Consider the following 19,108-nt stretch of genomic DNA (forward strand, 5'->3'; position numbering starts at 1 on the left):
TACATAATTATAGCAGTATGGTAACAAAAAATGGAGACAATAGGGTCAGAGCAGGAAGAAAAGATGCCAGATTTTCAAAAGCATCTGTAAATGTTGGTGATGACAGTGCTTAGTGTGCAATAGTTAGCCAGGATTTTATTTCACTTCTAGGATAGATACTTTGTATTCAGTTATAGTCAGAAATTCTGCCTTTTAGATTCTTCATCTACTGCTTCTTAGCACAATAAATAAAGTCTGTAAAACTAAATTAACTGTCATTTGTAGTGCATGTGGCTTTCAAAGAGACTATTTTGAGTTTTTTTTTTTAACATACCATAATAGTTATCCCTTCTAAGTGTATAATTAGTAATTTTTAGTAAATTTACAGAGCTGTGCAACCCTTCCTTCAATCCAAACATTTTGATGGCTTTATTGAGAAGCAATCCTCATATTATATAAATTCATTCACTTAAATTTTACTGTTTAATATTTTTTAGCAGATTCATAGAAAATGTTTTGCTAGTATGAGGATAATCTAATTTTAGAACACTTTCATCATCTAAAAAGAAACTGTACCCAAATTAGTTACTCCCCATTTCCCATTCTCATCTATTACTAAAATGCTTTCTGTCTCTATAGATTTGAAAATTATGGATATTTCATTGTATATAGATAGAATCACATACTATGTAGTCTTTGTGACTGACTTCTTTCATTTAATATGTTTTCAAAGTTTATCCATATTTATAGTACTCCATTTCTTTTTATTGGCTAGTATTATTCAATTGGATTAATATATTACTTTTTGTTTAGCTGTTCATCAGTTAATGAATATTTAGGTTATTTTCACTTTTGGCTATTAAGAATATTGCTGCTAGCTTGGTCTTCTGTGGTGACCTAGATCGGTGGGATTTGGGCAGGAAGTTCTACAAGGGAGGGAATATATGTATACATATAGCTGAAACAATTCCTTGTATAACAGAAACACGATATTGTAAAGCAACTATACTTCAATAAAAATAAATTAATTAGTTAAGAAAATTACTGCTGCTATGAACATTCAAGTGTGAAGTATTGTGTGAACATATGGCTTCATTTTTCTTATGTAGATACCCAGAAGTGGAATTGCTAGGTCATAAGGCAACGCTGGGCTGGAAGAAGCACAAGCTGGAATCAAGATTGCCGGGAGAAATATCAATAACCTCAGATATGCAGATGACACCACCCTTATGGCAGAAAGTGAAGAGGAACTAAAAAGCCTCTTGATGAAAGTCAAAGAGGAGAGTGAAAAGTTGGCTTAAAGCTCAACATTCAGAAAACTAAGATCATGGCATCTGGTCCCATCACTTCATCAGAAATAGATGGGGAAACAGTGGAAACAGTGTCAAACTTTATTTTAGGGGGCTCCAAAATCACTGCAGATGGTGATTGCAGCCATGAAATTAAAAGATGCTTACTCCTTGGAAAGAAAGTTATGACCAACCTAGATAGCATATTCAAAAGCAAAAACATTACTTTGCCAACAAAGGTCCGTCTAGTCAAGGCTATGGTTTTTCCAGTAGTCATGTATGGATGTGAGAGGTGGACTGTGAGGAAAGCTGAATGCTGAAGAATTGATGCTTTTGAACTGTGGTGTTGGAGAAGACTCTTGAGAGTCCCTTGGACTGCAAGGAGATCCAACCTGTCCATTCTAAAGGAGATCAGTCCTGGGATTTCTTTGGAAGGAATGATGCTAAAGCTGAAACTCCAGTACTTTGGCCACCTCATGAGAAGAGTTGACTCATTGGAAAAGACTCCAATGCTGGGAGGCATGGGGGGTAGGAGAAGAAGGGGACAACAGAGGATGAGATGGCTGGATGGCATCACTGACTCGATGGACATGAGTTTGAGTGAACTCTGGGAACTGGTGATGGACAGGGAGGCCTGGCGTGCTGCAGTTCATGGGGTCGCAAAGAGTCGGACACAACTGAGTGACTGAACTGAACTGAAGGCAAATCTATGTTTAATATGTTAAGAAATGATAAAATTGTTTTCCATGGCATTTACACCATTTTACACTACTATGAGTTGTATATAAGTTTTCCAATTTCTCCTGTCAATACTAATTTCTTTGTTTTCATCCATTTTTAATAATAACCTTTCCAGTGGGTGTGAAGTAGTATCTCACTGTAGTTTTGATTTGCACTTCCTTAAAGAGTAATGATGTTAAACAAGTTTTTATATCCTTATTGGCCATTTATATATCTTCTTTTGGGAAATATATATTCAAATACTTCACCCATTTTTAAATTGGATTGTTTGTCGTTTTAATGCTGAATTTATATAATTTTGTATTATTTAATGGATATATGTATGGTTTGCCAACATTTTCTTTCTTTCTAGATTGTCCTTTCACTTTTTGAAAGTGTCCTATGATAAAAGTTTTTAATTTTGAAGAATGTATCTTTTCTTCTGTTGCTTGTGTTTTTGGTGTCATATCCGGGAAAAAATATTGCCTATTTAAGGTCATGAAAATTTACACTGAAGTTTTCTCCTTAGAGTTGTATACTCTTAGCCCTTACTATTTATATCTATGATTCATTTTGGATTAATTTTTATATGGTGCTTAAGAAGTCCAGCTTCATTATTTGCATGTTTATAGTTAGTTGGGCCAGCATCATTTATTGAAAATATTATTCCCTCCTCACAGCCCCTCACACAATGAATTGTTTTGGCATCTTTATTGACAATTATTGAATAATAAATGTAACTATTTATTTCTGGACTTCAATTCAGCATTATCAATCTATATGTTGATTCTTGTGTGACTACCAGATCATTTGGATAACTGTCAACGGTAGCAAGTTTTGAAATTGGGAAGTGAAAATCCCCAACAATTCTTATTTTTAAATATTATTTTACTATCCTGAATACATTGAATTGCTATTTGAAGTTTATGAACAGATTATCAAATTGTGGGGAATAAAACATCTGGGATTTAGATAGGGATTGTATTAAATCTTTTCTCAATTTTGGATGTATTTGCAATCTTTTCAATATTGACTTCAAATCCATTACATGGAATATGTTTCCATTTATTTAACTCTTAATTTCCATCTTTAATTATAGTTTTTTGAATATGTTTTATACTTTTTCACAGAATATAAAGTTAAATCATTCCTTTTTTTTTTTTTCTTTTTCATGCTATTTTAAATGAAATTGTTTTCTTACTTTTATTTTTGGGTTATACATTGCAAGTATATACAACTAGTTTTTGTTATTGATCATACACTCTGTAATTGGGCTGAACATGTTTACTAGTCCTAGAATTTTAAGTGGATTCCTTAAATATTTCTATCTACAAAATTATGTAATATATAAAAAGATAGTTTTACTTCATCCTTTTCAAGGATATCTGCACACCTTTTATTTCATTTTGTTGCATAACAAGCTTGAAGAGACCCATTAATACAATACTAAATAGAACTGGTGACAGTGGACATTCTTGTTTTTCCCTTATTTGGGGTGCAAAGTGTTCAGTCTTTATTAATTATGATATTAGCTGTGGAGTTTTGGTACATGTCCTTATTAGTTTAAGAGTTTCCTTCTTTATCTAGTTTGTTAATTGTTTTTATCATCCAAAGGGTATTAGCAAAATCATGTAATTTTTGTCTTTTTATTTGTTGATAATTTGTATAACACCGACTAAGTTTCGTGTTGATCCAGTCTTGCTTTCCTGGATAAATCTCATTTGATAATAATGTATAGTCCCTTTTATTTGTTGCTAGAGTTGATATGCTAGTGTTGTGTTAAGGAATTTTTGTGTCTAGTCATAACCAATACAGTCTCTCATAAGAGATACAAGGATGCAGTCATAAGAGATACATAAGCTATGACAAACCTAGACAACATATTGAAAAGTAGAGACATTACTTTACCGACAAAGTTTCCCATAGTCAAAGCTATGGTTTTTTCAGTAGCCATGTATGAATGTGAGAGTTAGACCATAATAGAAAGCTGAGAACCAAAGAATTGATGCTTTTGAACTGTGGTGTTGGGAAAGACTCTTGAGAGTCCCTTGGACTGTAAGATCAAACTCATCAATCCTAAAGGAAATCAGTTCTGCATATTCATTAGGAGGACTGATGCTGAAGCTCCAATACTTTGGCCACCTGGTGTGAAGAACTGACTTATTAGGAAAGACCCTGATGCTGGGAAAGATTGAAGGCAGGAAGAGAAGGGAATGATAGAGGATGAGATGATTGGATGTCATCACTGACTCGATGGACATGAGTTTGAGCATTCTCTGGGAGTTGGTGACAGACAGGGAAGCCTGGCATGCTGCAGTCAATGGGGTTGCAAAAAAGTTGGACATGATCAAATGGATAAGAAATATTGGTCTAGCTGTCTTTTCATTTCTTTAGTTTTGATATCAGAGAAAAAATGACTTCATAGAATGAGCTGAGGAATATAATCTTTTATCTTTTGGAAGAGTTTATAAAGAAATTAAATTATTGGTAGAATTCACCAGTAAAACCATCAATCTGGCCTTTCTTTGAAGTTTCTTAAAATTACTAATTCAATTTCTTTACTTTTTATATATCTATTCTTATTTTTTTCTTGAGTTTATTTCAGTAAATTTGTTCTTTTTATTAAATTATCACAAGTGATGATGGTTTCTCATTCATTATTGATTTTATTAATTGAGGTCTCTCCTCTGTCTTTCTCTCAGTCTGCCTAGCTTAAGGTTTGCCAGTTTTATGAATATTCTTAAGGAACCAAATTTTGGATTTTTTTTATTCTTTATTTTGTTAATTTTCTGACTAGTTTTCATTATTTTCCTTATTTTTCTTTATATAGATTTGGTTTTGTCTTCTTTATCTATTATATTAAAATGAAACTATTGATTTTATTTCTTTCATTATCTATTTATTGTTTTTTTATGAACATTCACAGCATAATTTTCCCTATAAATCATGCTTTACCTGAGTCCCAAAAGTTTTTATACATTGTGTCTTTCTTTATGTTCATTTCGAAGTAGTTTCTAATGCTCTTTGTGATCTCTTCTTCAACCATTTAGTTATTTAGGAGCACATTTTTTAAGCATTACATATAAGCAAATTTCCCCCAAATTTTTCTGTTATTGAACTCTAATTCATCCCATTATGGTCAGAGGACATATGCTATATAATTGAAATAATTTTAAACCCATTAAGGCCTGTTGTGTAGCCTAGCATATATTATGTTCTGGAGAAGATATGCCCTTGAGAAAAATTTGTATTCTGCTGTTTTGGTGAAGAGTGTTTCCCAGATGTCCATTCTCTTGTTAATCTTCTGCCTAGTTGTTCTATCCATTTCTAAAAAATGTAACATTAAAATGTCCAACTAGTATTGCTGAATTATTTTTTCTAATTTAAGTTTTGTCAATTTTTGTTTCAAGTATTTTGAGGCTCTGTTGTTAGCTTTGTATAAGTTTGCAATTGTTATATATCTCTTATGGATTGACAAGTTTCATTATAAGTCCCTCATTATCTCTAGAATATATTTTATAAAATATATTTTGTCTGACTTTGGAGTATAGCCTCTCCAACTTTCTTAGGTTTACTGTTTGAAATTTTTTTTCCATTTGTTTTCTTTAAATTTATTTGTATCTCTGAATCTTAGTGTGTCTGCTATAAACAGTTGAGAGTTGGATGCTTGACTTACAGTTCATAATCTTTGATTGGATTTTTACATTTAATGTTATTATAGATATTTACATTTGCAAATTAACTTTTCCTTTTTAATATGCTTCATGTTTTTTTATTATTGCTATTGTTATTGTTCTCAAACTTCAGGACTTTCTTATTTTTAAATTTCTTTCTCTTTTCAATAGTTTTTATTTGATGAGACATGGGGATCATATCCTTTTTTAATTCTTTAAGCATGTTTTCATTCATTTGGCCAATGTATTTATAACATTTGCTTTGAAATTATTGTCTAATTTGCATATTTTCAAGGGTATTTTCTATTGATCAAGATTTTTCCTCTGTATATATCACACTTTCCTGTTTCTTTGCATTTTTGTTTTTTTTTTATTTCTAATTTGGGCATTTATGTAACCTATACCAACTGTGGCTGCTGCTGCTGCTGCTGCTGCTAAGTCACTTCAGTCGTGTCTGACTCTGTGCAACCCCAGAGACGCCAGCCCACTAGGCTTCCCCATCCCTGTGGCTAGTGATCCACTATTCCACATCAGTGTGTAATCTCTAACATTTCACCTCAGAGGGAAAACTGAGAATCTGTTTAGTCATCTAAGCATGACAATAGTTTTAGCAGGACTCTCTTTGCCCCTGTCCCCACCTCTTCTTAAAGTTTCATGTCTATTATTGGCATCATACTCAGGGGTTAATGTCCACTAACGGCTGACTGATTGTTCTCCTGTTTTTGATAATGCCCTGATACAGAATTGCTTCATGGTCAGATCCATTAAATTTGGAATCCTTTCAAGATGTAATACTGAGTATGGCTCTTATTGGCTATCTTCTTCTCTGGTTGTTTGTGGTAAACTTCTCACTGATTCCTGGTTTCATTTGTTGCTCTAATATAAGCTAAGAGTCCTCTTTTAATTGCTTATCATATTCTTTATTATTTTTAACAACATATTTAGATCTGAACTTTCCCACACTTTGATAGTCTGGTGGAATATTTTGGTTTTTGTTGTTGTTGTCATTGTTTTAAATAAAACACATAGAAAGTCAGGCAAGAAATTATCATGGGAAGTTACAGTCCAGGAGGAGATAATGACAACGTGATCAGTGTGAAACAATGTTTCCTGCCTCAAATACCAACTTGGTTTGTGAGAAAACTCTAGATTTGACAGGTTTCAGAAAAAGTCTGCCAATCTGCATATTTAAATGAGTGTCCCAGTAGATAAGGAATGATATAATCAAAGAATTCAATTTTAAGTACTATGGAATTAGGGAAAAAGTTGAAAATGAAAGAGCTAGAGTCAAACATCTACAAGATATGTAAAGGAAAAGAGAGTGAGATAAAAAAGATGAATTTCTAAGAAGACAAGAAAATTGTAAACTGTAGCTATCCAGCTCTGAAACTCAGAGACTTAAATCACTGGACTGATTTAGGATAACTTGAATCAAACAATGGATTCTAAGCTAAGCTAATTGCAAAGTATTAGATCTACTTAAAAAATAATAACAAAAAAGAAACATCATCATTAACCAAGAAACAGGATGTAGGAACCTGAATTTGGAAGGTAAATCAATGATCAAAAGATCAGTCTGACAGTTCAGTTCAGCTCAGTTCAGTCGCTCAGTCGTGTCTGATTCTTTGTGACTCCATGAATTGCAGTATGCCAGGCCTCTCTGTCCATCACCATCTCCCAGAGTTCACTCAGACTCAAGTCCATTGAGTCCATGATGCCATCCAACCATCTCATGCTCGGTCGTCCCCTTCTCCTCCTGCCCCCAATCCCTCCCAGCATCATAGTCTTTTCCAATGAGTCAACTCTTCACAGGAGGTGGCTAAAGTACTGGAGTTTCAGCTTTAGCATCATTCCTTCCAAAGAAATCCCAGGGCTGATCTCCTTCAAAATGGACTGGTTGGATCTCCTTGCAGTCCAAGGGACTCTCAAGAGTCTTCTCCAACACCATAGTTCAAAAGCATCAATTCGTCGGCGCTCAGCCTTCTTCACAGTCCACCTCTCACATCCATACATGACCACAGGAAAAACCATAGCCTTGACTAGATGGACCTTAGTCGGCAAAGTAATGTCTCTGCTTTTAAATATACTATCTAGTTTGGTCATAACTTTTCTTCCAAGGAGTAAGCGTCTTTTAATTTCATGGCTGCAATCACCATCTGCAGTGATTTTGGAGCCCCAAAAAATAAAGTTTGACACTGTTTCCACTGTTTCCCCATCTATTTCCCATGAAGTGGTGGGATCAGATGCTATGATCTTCGTTTTCTGAATGTTGAGCTTTAAGCCAACTTGTTCACTCTCCTCTTTCACTTTCATCAAGAGGCTTTTTAGCTCCTCTTCATTTTCTGACATAAGGGTGGTGTCATCTGCATATCTGAGGTTATTGATATTTCTCCCGGTAATCTTGACTCCAGCTTGTGTTTCTTCCAGTCCAGCATTTCTCATGATGTATTCTGCATAGAAGTTAAACAAGCAGGGTGACAATATACAGCCTTCACGTACTCTTTTTCCTATTTGGAACCAGTCTGTTGTTCCATGTCCAGTTCTAACTGTTGCTTCCTGACCTGCATACAGATTTCCCAAGAGGCGGGTTCGGTGGTCTGGTATTCCCATCTCTTTCAAAATTTTCCACACAGGCGTGTCATGGTGGAGAAGTCTGACAGAATGTGGTCCACTGGAGAAGGGAATGGCAAGCCACTTCAGTATTCTTGCCTTGAGAATCCCATGAAATATGAAAAGGCAAAATGATAGGATACCAAAAGAGGAACTCCCCAGGTCATTAGGCGTCCAATATGCTACTGGAGATCAGTGGAGAAATAACTCCAGAAAGAATGAAGGGATGGAGCCAAAGCAAAAACAATACCCAGTTGTGGATGTGACTGGTGATAGAAGCAAGGTCCAATGCTGTAAAGAGCAATATTGCATAGGAACCTGGAATGTCAGGTCCATGAATCAAGCAAATTGGAAGTGGTCAAACAAGAGATGGCAAGAGTGAACGTTGACATTCTAGGAATCAGCAAACTAAAATGGACAGGAATGGGTGAATTTAACTCAGATGACCATTATATCTACTACTGCAGGGAGGAATCCCTCAGAAGAAACGGAGTAGCCATCATGGTCAACAAAAGAGTCTGAAATGCAGTACTTGGATGCAATCTCAAAAACGACACAATGATCTCTGTTCGTCTCCAAGGCAAACCATTCAATATGACAGTAATCCAAGTCTATGCCCCAAGCAGTGTTGCTGAAGAAGCTGAACGGTTCTATAAAGACCTACAAGACCTTTTAGAACTAACATCCAAAAAAGATGTCCTTTTCATTATAGGGGACTGGAACGCAAAAGTAAGAAGTCAAGAAACACCAGGAGTAACAGGCAAATTTGGCCTTGGAATGCAGAATGAAGCAGGGCAAAGACTAATAGAGTTTTGCCAAGAAAATGCACTGGTCATAGCAGTCTGACAGTAGAAAGAAATAATGATGTTAACATGAGAGACAAGCCAAATAACAGTTCCACATATGAGTTGTCAAACTTAGAAATATAGAAATCAGTGGGAGTTCAAACAGCACAAAAACCTTCAGAATTTTAAAATTGTATGGGCTTTAGATGTTGCTGAATTGTCTCAGTATTTATGTAATTATATTTATTTAATACTCAATAAATATTTTTTCAGTGGCTACTATGACCAGGTACTAAACTACAAGCTTGAACTATGTCAGTGAACACAGTGAATGAAGATCTCTTCTACCATGGATTTTAAACCTAAGGTACAGAAAAAGACAATGAATTCTTAGCACCTAAAAGGGTATAGCTTTAAGATTATGAATGTTAATTCATTGTCCTAATATCAGTGAGAATAGATAGATCAAAAAAAAAAGTCATAGAAGTGATACTGGATAAAAGTGGTGAGAATTAAGTCATTTAGAAACTCAAATATTAAGTTAAATAAAGGACTACAAGGAAGAATAATTCAGAACTAAATTAAAATTATTTGCTTCTAGTCACTGTTAGACTGACAATAATAGGTCAAGATCACTTCCTCAGTTACATATGAATTAAATGAATAGTGGGCCAGAGGAGAGAGGCACAACCTCTGGAAAACAAGGCAAAATATAAATTCTGTTTTGGCGCTCAAAACTATTTCTACACATAAGAATTTAAGTTTGTTTTTTTTTTTTTTAAATTAAAAGGTACTTGAGAAGCTCTGGGAAATGATAATTATGTTACTTAATATTTATTGAATAACTACTGTATGTCATCAGTTCAGTTCAGTCACTCAGTCGTGTCCGACTCTTTGCGACCCCATGAATCATAGCACACCAGGCCTCCCTGTCCATCACCAACTCCGGAGTTCACTCAGACTCACGTCCATCAAGTTAGTGATGCCATCCAGCCATCTCATCCTCTTTTGTCCCCTTCTTCTCCTGCCCCCAATCCCTCCCAGCATCAGGGTCTTTTCCAATGAGTCAACTCTTCGCATGAGGTGGCCAAAGTACTGGAGCTTCAGCTTTAGCATCATTCCTTCCAAAGAATCCCAGGGCTGATCTCCTTCAGAATGGACTGGTTGGATCTCCTTGCAGTCCAAGGGACTCTCAAGAGTCTTCTCCAATACCACAGTTCAAAAGCATCAATTCTTCGGTGCTCAGCCTTCTTCACAGTCCAACTCTCACATCCATACATGACCACAGGAAAACCATAGCCTTGACTAGACGGACCTTAGTCAGCAAAGTAATGTCTCTGCTTTTGAATATGCTACCTAGGTTGATCATAACTTTTCTTCCAAGGAGTAAGCGTCTTTTAATTTCATGGCTGCAGTCACCATCTGCAGTGATTTTGGAGCCCCCCAAAAATAAAACCTGACACTCTTTCCACTGTTTCCCCATCTATTTCCCATGAAGTGATGGGACTGGATGACTCATAACTTTTTGCCTTTTCATACAGTTCATGGGGTTCTCAAGGCGAGAATGCTGAAGTGGTTTGCCATTCCCTTCTCCAGTGGACCATGTATTGTCAGAACACTTCACCGTGACCTGCTTGTTTTGGGTGGTCTTATATAGCATGGCTCATAGTTTAATTAAGTTACACAAGCTGTGGTCCATGAGATCATTTTGGTTATTTTTCTGTGATTATGGTTTTCATTCTCTCTTCCCTCTGATGGTTTGTGCAAGCTTCTTGATTGGAGGGACCGGCTGTGGGGAAAACTGGGGCTTGCTCTGGTGGGCAGGGACATGCTCAGTAAATCTTTAATTCAATTTTCTGCTTATGGATGGGCCTGTGTTCCCACCTTGTAGTTTGGCCTGATGCCACAATATGGTAGGGGTAATGGCAGTAATGGCAACCCACTCCAGTATTCTTGCCTGGAGAATCCCATGGATGGAGGAGCCTGGTGGGCTACAGTCCATGGGGTCACAAAGAGTTGGACACGACTGAGCGACTTAACTTAACTTAATGGCAGTAATGGTGACCTCTTCCAAAAGGACATATGCCAGCATGCCACATCTAACAGACTGCTGCTGCCAGTGCCCCTAACCTTGTGGTAGGCCACTGCTGACCCACACCTTCACTGGAGACTCTGAAACACTCACAGGCAGGTCTGGTTCTGTCTCTTGTAGGGTCACTGCTCCTTTCTCCTGGGTTCTTGGGCACACAGGTTTAGTTTTTGCCCCCCAAGAAAGCCACAATGCAAACAACAGTGCAAAGAAACAGTAGAACATAATAGAATGGGTGAGTAGAGATCTCTTCAAGAAAATTAGAGATACCAAGTGAACATTTCATGGAAAGATGGACACAATAAATGACAGAAATGGTACGGATCTAACAGAAGCAAAAAAAGATTAAGAAGAGATGGCAAGAATACACAGAGAACTAGAAAAAAAATCTTAATGATCCAGATAACCATGATGGTGTGATCACTCACCTAGAGCCAGACATCCTGGAGTGTGAAGTCAATTGGGCTGTAGGAAACATCAAGACAAACAAAGCTAGTGGAGGTGATGGAATTCCAGCTGAGCTGTTTCAAATCCTAAAAGATGATGCTGTGAAAGTGTTGCACACAATATGCCAGCAAATTTGGAAAACTCAGCAGTGGCCACAGGACTAGAAAAGGTTAGTTTTCATTCCATTCCCAAAGAAGGGCAATGCCAAAGAATGTTCAAACTAATGCACAATTGGACTCATTTCACATGCCAGCAAGGTCATGCTCAAAATCCTCCAAGCTAGTCTTCAACAGTACATGAACTAAGGATTTCCAGATGTACAAGCAAGACTTAGAAAAGGCAGAGGAACCAGAGATCAAATTGCCAACATCCGTTGGATCATAGAAAAAGCAAGAGTTCTAGAAAAACATCTACTTCTGCTTCATTGACTATGCCAAAGCCTTTGACTGTCTGGTCACAACAAACTGTGAAAAATTCTTAAAGAGATGGGAATATCAGACCACCTTATCTGCCTTCTGAGAAATCTGTATGCAGGTCAAGAAGCAATAGTAAGAACAAAACATGGAACAATAGATTGGTTCAAACTTGAGAAGGAGTATGTCAAGACTATATATTGTCATCCTGCTTGCTTAACATATATGCAGAGTACATCATACAAAATGCTGGACTGGATGAAGCTCAAGCTGGAATTAAGATTGCAGGGAGAAATATGAAGAACCTCAGATATGCAGATGACACCATCCTAAAGGCAGTAAATGAAGAGGAATTAAAGAGCCTCTTGATGAAGGTGAAAGAAGAGAGTGAAAAATCTGGCTTAAAATTCAACATTCAAAAAAACAAAATCATGTCATCTGGTCCCATCATTCCATAGCAAATACAGAAAAAAATGGAAACAGTGACAGACTTTATATTCTTGGGCTCCAAAATCATTGCCAACAGTGACTGCAGCCATGAAATTAAAACACACTTGCTTCTTGGAAGAATAGCTGTGACAAACCTAGACAGTGTGTTCAAAAGCTGAGACATCACTTTGCTGACAAAGGTCCATATAGTCAGAGCTATAGTTTTTCCAGTAGTCATGTACAGATGTGAGGGTTGGACCATAAAATAGGCTGAGCATCAAAGAACTGATGCTTTTTAATTGTGGTGCTGGAGAAGACTTTTGAGAGTCCCTTGGACAGCAAGGAGATCAAATCAGTCAATCCCAAAGGAAATCAACCCTGATTACTCATTGGAAGGACTGATGCTGAAGCTGAAGCTCCAATACTTTGGCAACCTGATGCAAAGAGATGACTCACTGGAAAAGACCCTATTGCTGGGAAAGACTGAGGGCAAAAGAGCATTGGGCAACAGAGGATAAGGTGGTTGGATACCATCATTGACTCAATAGACATGAGTTTAAACAAACTCTGGGACAGGGAAGCCTGACATGCTGCAGTCCATAGAGTTACAAAGAGTTGGATAGGACAGAGTGACTGAACAGCAACAACTGTATGTCAAGTACAGTGATCCAGACTATACAAATTATACCCTATTTAATGCTCATTACCATCAAACATGCTATGGAAGAGCATTTCTCTACTAGTGGGGAAGTTGCAATTTCATTTCTCCACAGTTATACATAAAGTCAATGTAGAGGTGGGATTGGCTTTACAGCTCTTCTGGCTTAACCTCTTCCTCAAAGTAACCATTGGTTTTTGTGTCCTCAGTTGCTCAGTCATATTCAGCTCTTTGCAATGTGATGGATTTTAGCCTGCCAGGCTCCTCTGTCCTTGGGATTTTCCAGGAAAAAATACTGGAATGGGTTGCCATTTCCTCCTCCAGGGGATCCTTCATGCCTAAACCCATATCTCTCGTTTCTCCTGCATTGGCAGGCAGATTCTTAACCACTGAGCCACCGGGGAAGCCTAGCCTAACAATCACTACACTTAAATCTATGGAACAAATTATTCTTTACTCAGTAGTAGAAAGAAAATGGAATATTTAAAGGATAGAAAGTCAACAAACAAAAATACTAAATCCTTTAAGAAAAATTATTGGGTTTATGTAAAATGCCAGAAAGGTTACTATCCATCTTAGTAAGTGCATGAACACACAGAATATGAGCAGTTTATAGAAATAGTCCTGTGATTTCCTCAAGAGTGAATTAATATTAATTCAAATATTTAATAATTACAACCTTCAAACTTCCTTATATATCTTATTATACAAAGAAGATGAGAAAGATCTACTTTTATCTCATACTGAAAAATATTCATAATTGATTTATAATGATTAAACATCCACTAGCTTAAGTAAGGTAGATTTCAGATTCCCGAGGCTCTGTCTTTAGGACCAGTCAATTCTAAAGGAAATCAATCCTGAATACTCATTGGAAGGACTGATGCTGGAGCTGAAGCTCCAATACTACACAGTTGTCCTGGGTAGGAATGAGATAAAATGCCCACTGAGATAATGGCTGCTTCCTGGTTGAATTTGCCCTTTATAATTTTATTGTCTATGTAAATATGAATTTGAGAGAATGTTTCTGGTTTAGTGCTTGCCATTTATAGACGGCAGCATTGCACTAACTGATTCTCCCCATAATAACGCCAAAACAAAAAAGTCATACTTAAGGGATGAAGAGAAGGTCATAGGAGAATATGTTAGAATGAGATAATGGCATTCCTACATCAGTAGCTCAGATTCGAGTGATTGCTTAACAGTCAATAGTCAAATACTACTTCTGCCCTGTTAAATTTTAAAATATAGAAGGAAAGAATAAATTTGCCTCAATGACTTATGGTAGTGGAAATGTGGACCCAAATGGATAAAAAAAAAGTCTCCTCTCCTCTCCTCAGGAGAGGTCATGGCACGTGACAAAAATGCTCATCTTTTGCAATATAGCTAAGCAAATGCTTAACTACAGTATGGTTCCTCATACTGTATATCCAGGTTCGTTAAAATAATAATAACAACAAAAAACAATTCTGCATTATGGATTGGAATTCAGGGTAAAGAATATAAAATAAACATGTTGAAAGCTTTTAGCAGATGGAAACCCATTTTAAATTTATAAGGATGCCCAACTGGTATAAAGGAAGCAAAAATGATAAACTTGAGAGACCCAGATGTTGTTTTATAGCCAATCTAGTGAAGGGAAAATAACCCAGCTTACTTTATAACTGGGGGAAAAAAAGGCAGGGAGGGTGAAGTGATAATATTATATAAGCCTTTATCAAATTATTTCTTTAGTGTATAAAAAGGTTGTTTAGTGCCAGGAGATATAACAGGATACACAGGAATCTGTTAGCTAAGCAAATTATTAGCCCTTCAAATACACTCACTTTGAGAAGTCTGGTGAACTAGAAAAAAAGGTCAAAAGGTTATACCAAAAACAAATTATGTCTTAAAACCAATCTCCAACATTTACAGTGCTGCTTAACAGCTCTTTTTTCCACTTATTAAAATTAACAAAAGAGGCCTGCAGGCCGCAGACTTTAAATCAATTTGTCCAGCCTTAGGGAAATGGGTTGCTCCTTGGAAGAAAAGTTATGACCAACCTACACAGCATATTAAAAAGCAGAGACATTACTTTGCCAACAAAGGTCTATCTAGTCAAAGTGTGGTTTTTCCAGTAGTCACGTATGGATGTGAGAGATGGACTATAAAGAAAGCTGAGTGCCGAAGAATTGATGCTTTTGAACTGTGGTGTTGGAGAAGACTTTTGAGAGTCCCTTGGGCTGCAAGGAGATCCAACCAGTCTATCCTAAAGGAAATCAGTCCTGAATATTCATTGGAAGGACTGATGCTGAAGCTGAAACTCCAATACTTTGGCCACCTGATGTGAAGAACTGACTCATTTGAAAAGACCCTGATGCTGGGAAAGATTGAAGGCTGGAGGAGAAGGGACGACAGAGGTGAGATGGTTGGATGGCATCACTGACTCGATGGACATGAGTCTGAGTAAGTTCTGGGAGGTGGTGATGGACAGGGAGGCCTGGCGTGCTGCAGTCCATGGGGTTGCAAAGAGTCAGACACGACTGAGTGACTGAACTGAACTGAACTGAAGGAAATCGGACAAAGTAAAATGAGAAAATGAATCAAAATTCAACTTATATATCAGCAATAATGCCAAGCTGATAATAATAATTTCTTCCTAGACTACTAGAGTCATGAGGTTGCCAGCTTCCATATCTGTATTTATGTTATAGCAGCTATTTCAGACATTAGAATTGTAAAAACAAAATTAATTGAGAACAGTAAAGAATCTGGAAATGAGGATAGCCTGGAAATTCAGGGTTCATTTTCAAAGTTGCACAGAGTAAATCAGATGGTTGCCTGTCTAACATTCTTAGCCTTCTCTTGCTACTCCCATTTTTTCCTTGCCCAATCAATGAAGACAAACAGAGGCCAATAAAAAGACACAACCATTCTATATCTCCATTCACCTTTGATTGGACAGACATTCTGAGCCCTCACCCTAAGGCTCTCTCTTCCCGCAACAACTCTCTTACCTTCTTAACCAGCTATCATCTTAGAGAAAGTATTTTCTGGACTCCACAGATCCTGCTGCACATTCTCATTCCAGATATTTCCAGTGCTATCCCATTATATGAAAATTAATCATTTATATCAGTTTTTAGAAATAGCATGGAAATATCTTAAGGGTAACAAACTGTTCCTTATTATCTTCATACTCCTAGGTACGAGTATTTGGCATATTACAAGTCTTTGATAAATATTTAGTGGGCTGAATTAAAGTTCAGTATAGTCTTTGGGGAAACAAAAAACCCTATAGGAAGGCTGAGATAAATCAGAAAGACATTTCTAAGGGGCTAATGTGAGTTTGTATTTGCTTGATTGGAAACATTTTCATTGTTGATAAGGTGGACAGTATTAGAGGATTCATATTCAGCACCAATGATCACACAGTTACTGTTGCTTTGGAGTACCTTTTATTTTGATAAAACCAAATTTTTCAAATAAAAATGCACTTTAATTACATAAGGAATCTATTTAATCTATGTGTGAATATTCTCTAATTTATAGAAACATTTCAAAATATGGCTTTCAAATATGAAGGTATATCTCTCTAAAACTAGTTATTTTTCAGTAGTTAAAGGATTTTTTTAGTTGTAAAAACATGTTTTATCTACTCTTCTCTTTTTAAAAATCCATAGATTAATCAATTTTATTTTTTTAAAAAGTATTATAATATCAACATGGAAAATTTTTAAATAAAATGTTGCTGTTAAAACACTCTAGAGGAATTACTTTCTTCAATAATAAAATCTGTTTTAGTCATAGTTCATAGTATTTACTTTGTGTGCCCAATCTCTCAGTTGTGTCTGATTCTTTGAGACTCCATGGATTGTAACCTGCCAGGCTTCTCTGTCCATGGAATTTTACAGGCAATAATACTAGAGTGGGTTGACATGTCTTACTCCAGGGGATTTCCCCAACTCAGGGATAGAACCAGCAACTCCTTCATCTCCTGTATTAGCAGGTGGATTCTTTATCATGGCACCACCTGGGAAGCCTTCATTTACTTTGCAAAGATTGCTATAAATCCAGTGACTCTGGCATTTGATACTCACATTGTGAGTATTATACAGGACTCAAGGATCTTATCATTGGTTTCAAACATAATGGAAAATAATGATTTTGTGCTTAACTGTAAAATTTTTGTAATAATCACAATTGCATGTTTCCATCTATCCAGACTTGGAACATATAAACTTAATGAATTTATATCCTGTTTCCTTCACAAATCAATTTTGCTCTTGAATTTTAACATGCTATTCCTAAAACTATTAGCTGTGTATCTGCTTTATGGGATGTTCCTACATAAGCTGGCTGTTCATCAATTTGGTGTCCATACATTTCTTTGAAAGCTATATTATAATTAGAGTTTAGGTTAATACTACTCAGTAACCATAAAACAGACATAAAATAATTATAACTCATTTAGTGAAATTAGAAAAGGAGCAATTATTAGACTCCCATTGTGAAGCTTTGCTGTGAGGGATAGATAATCTATCTGCAAGATGTACTTTAAGAACACCATTTTCAAAGAAATAAACTAGATAGATTACTGCTTTGTCTTTGTGCACTTGAGGCGGAAGTGGTGGAGCTGAAAACTTGTGTTGATATGTGAGTTTCCCGAACTTTCCTAAATGTAGACAGGCAAATGGAAAAAAAAAGAATGGTACTATGGTAAATGCTTAACACAGATTTCTGCTCATCCTTATATTTGTGAAGTTGAGAAATTACATGTCTCAGATGCTGTAAATGTTATATAAGTTAATTTTTATTGGTAATTTACATTTCTCATAAATTGATAAAACACACACAGACGCACACACACACGCACTTTTTTAAATAGTCTAAGGCACTCAAAACCTGTCTGAAAACCTTAATGATCAGTCTTTTTTTTTTTAAAGTGTTCTCTAGAGTGATTGATTTGCTTTAGTGCTAAGGGAAGTGTATTGAGCTTTACGATTTGCCTTATTATTCAATTGTCCACCCCCTGGCAAAGGTATGTTCATCCATGCAGAGATAAATGAGAGGAAAGGATGTCTAAGATTTGCTGTGCATGTCATTTCATTAAAATGTGTTTTATCTAAAGAGTTTTACAGTGATACTAGACTTCCAATGTCCAAGAAAGAGATATATATATTCGATATGTATATATATCCATATGTGTATCTATGTGACATAGAAAATAATCCATTTAATAAAATGACAATGTTTTATGGCAAATGAATCAGACAGATCTAGTAAATCTGTACATTTCATTTCTTTCAATCATTACTGAGAAGATTGCCTGGTGGCAAGAATTCTAGGCTGGATAAAATGACACATTCAATGAAATGAAAGAACTTAGTGACATAGCTACACCAACCCCAGGTGACAACGAGAGGAAAAGTAAAATCTCTTGGCATTGGCTTTAAAGAAGGCAAGATGAAGGTCTATTCTTTCTTGTTATCCTTAATGATCTATTAATATTTACCTTATGTTATAATACTATAAAATCTAATGTATAATACTGTAAAATCTAATATATAATATAAAACAAAAAAATTGATACATTTTGCAATTGTTAAGATATTAGAGAGAAAAGGCAAAAAAATAAAAATGCATTCACTGTTAAAATGTTGAGCCCATCACTAATTATAAATGTATAAATTGTAACATGTTTTGATTCTTGTCAATGAAAGTTGACAAACATCCAAAGAATTATCTCTGACAGCTTTGAACAAAAAGAAAGAACAGGTTTTCTTCTGAGAGTATTTTTCTGTCATTTAAGCCGTTTACATGTTTCTTTACTTTTACCTTTCTTGCTTGCTTTCTGACCACTTGGGATCCAATGTTAGCACAGGGTCACTGGGGTTCTGTCCAGCTCTAGACAGATGTTGCTACTGTCAGGGTTTTATGATGACAGAATGAGATTTCCAGAATGCACTGGTGAGTTCTGTGACAATTGTTAAGCTTGTCATTTAGAAGAAATAAAAGGCAAGTCATTGATTACTT

This window comes from Oryx dammah, unplaced genomic scaffold (genome assembly GCF_014754425.2).
Source record: "Oryx dammah isolate SB20612 unplaced genomic scaffold, SCBI_Odam_1.1 HiC_scaffold_27, whole genome shotgun sequence".
Lineage (NCBI taxonomy): Eukaryota > Metazoa > Chordata > Mammalia > Artiodactyla > Bovidae > Oryx > Oryx dammah.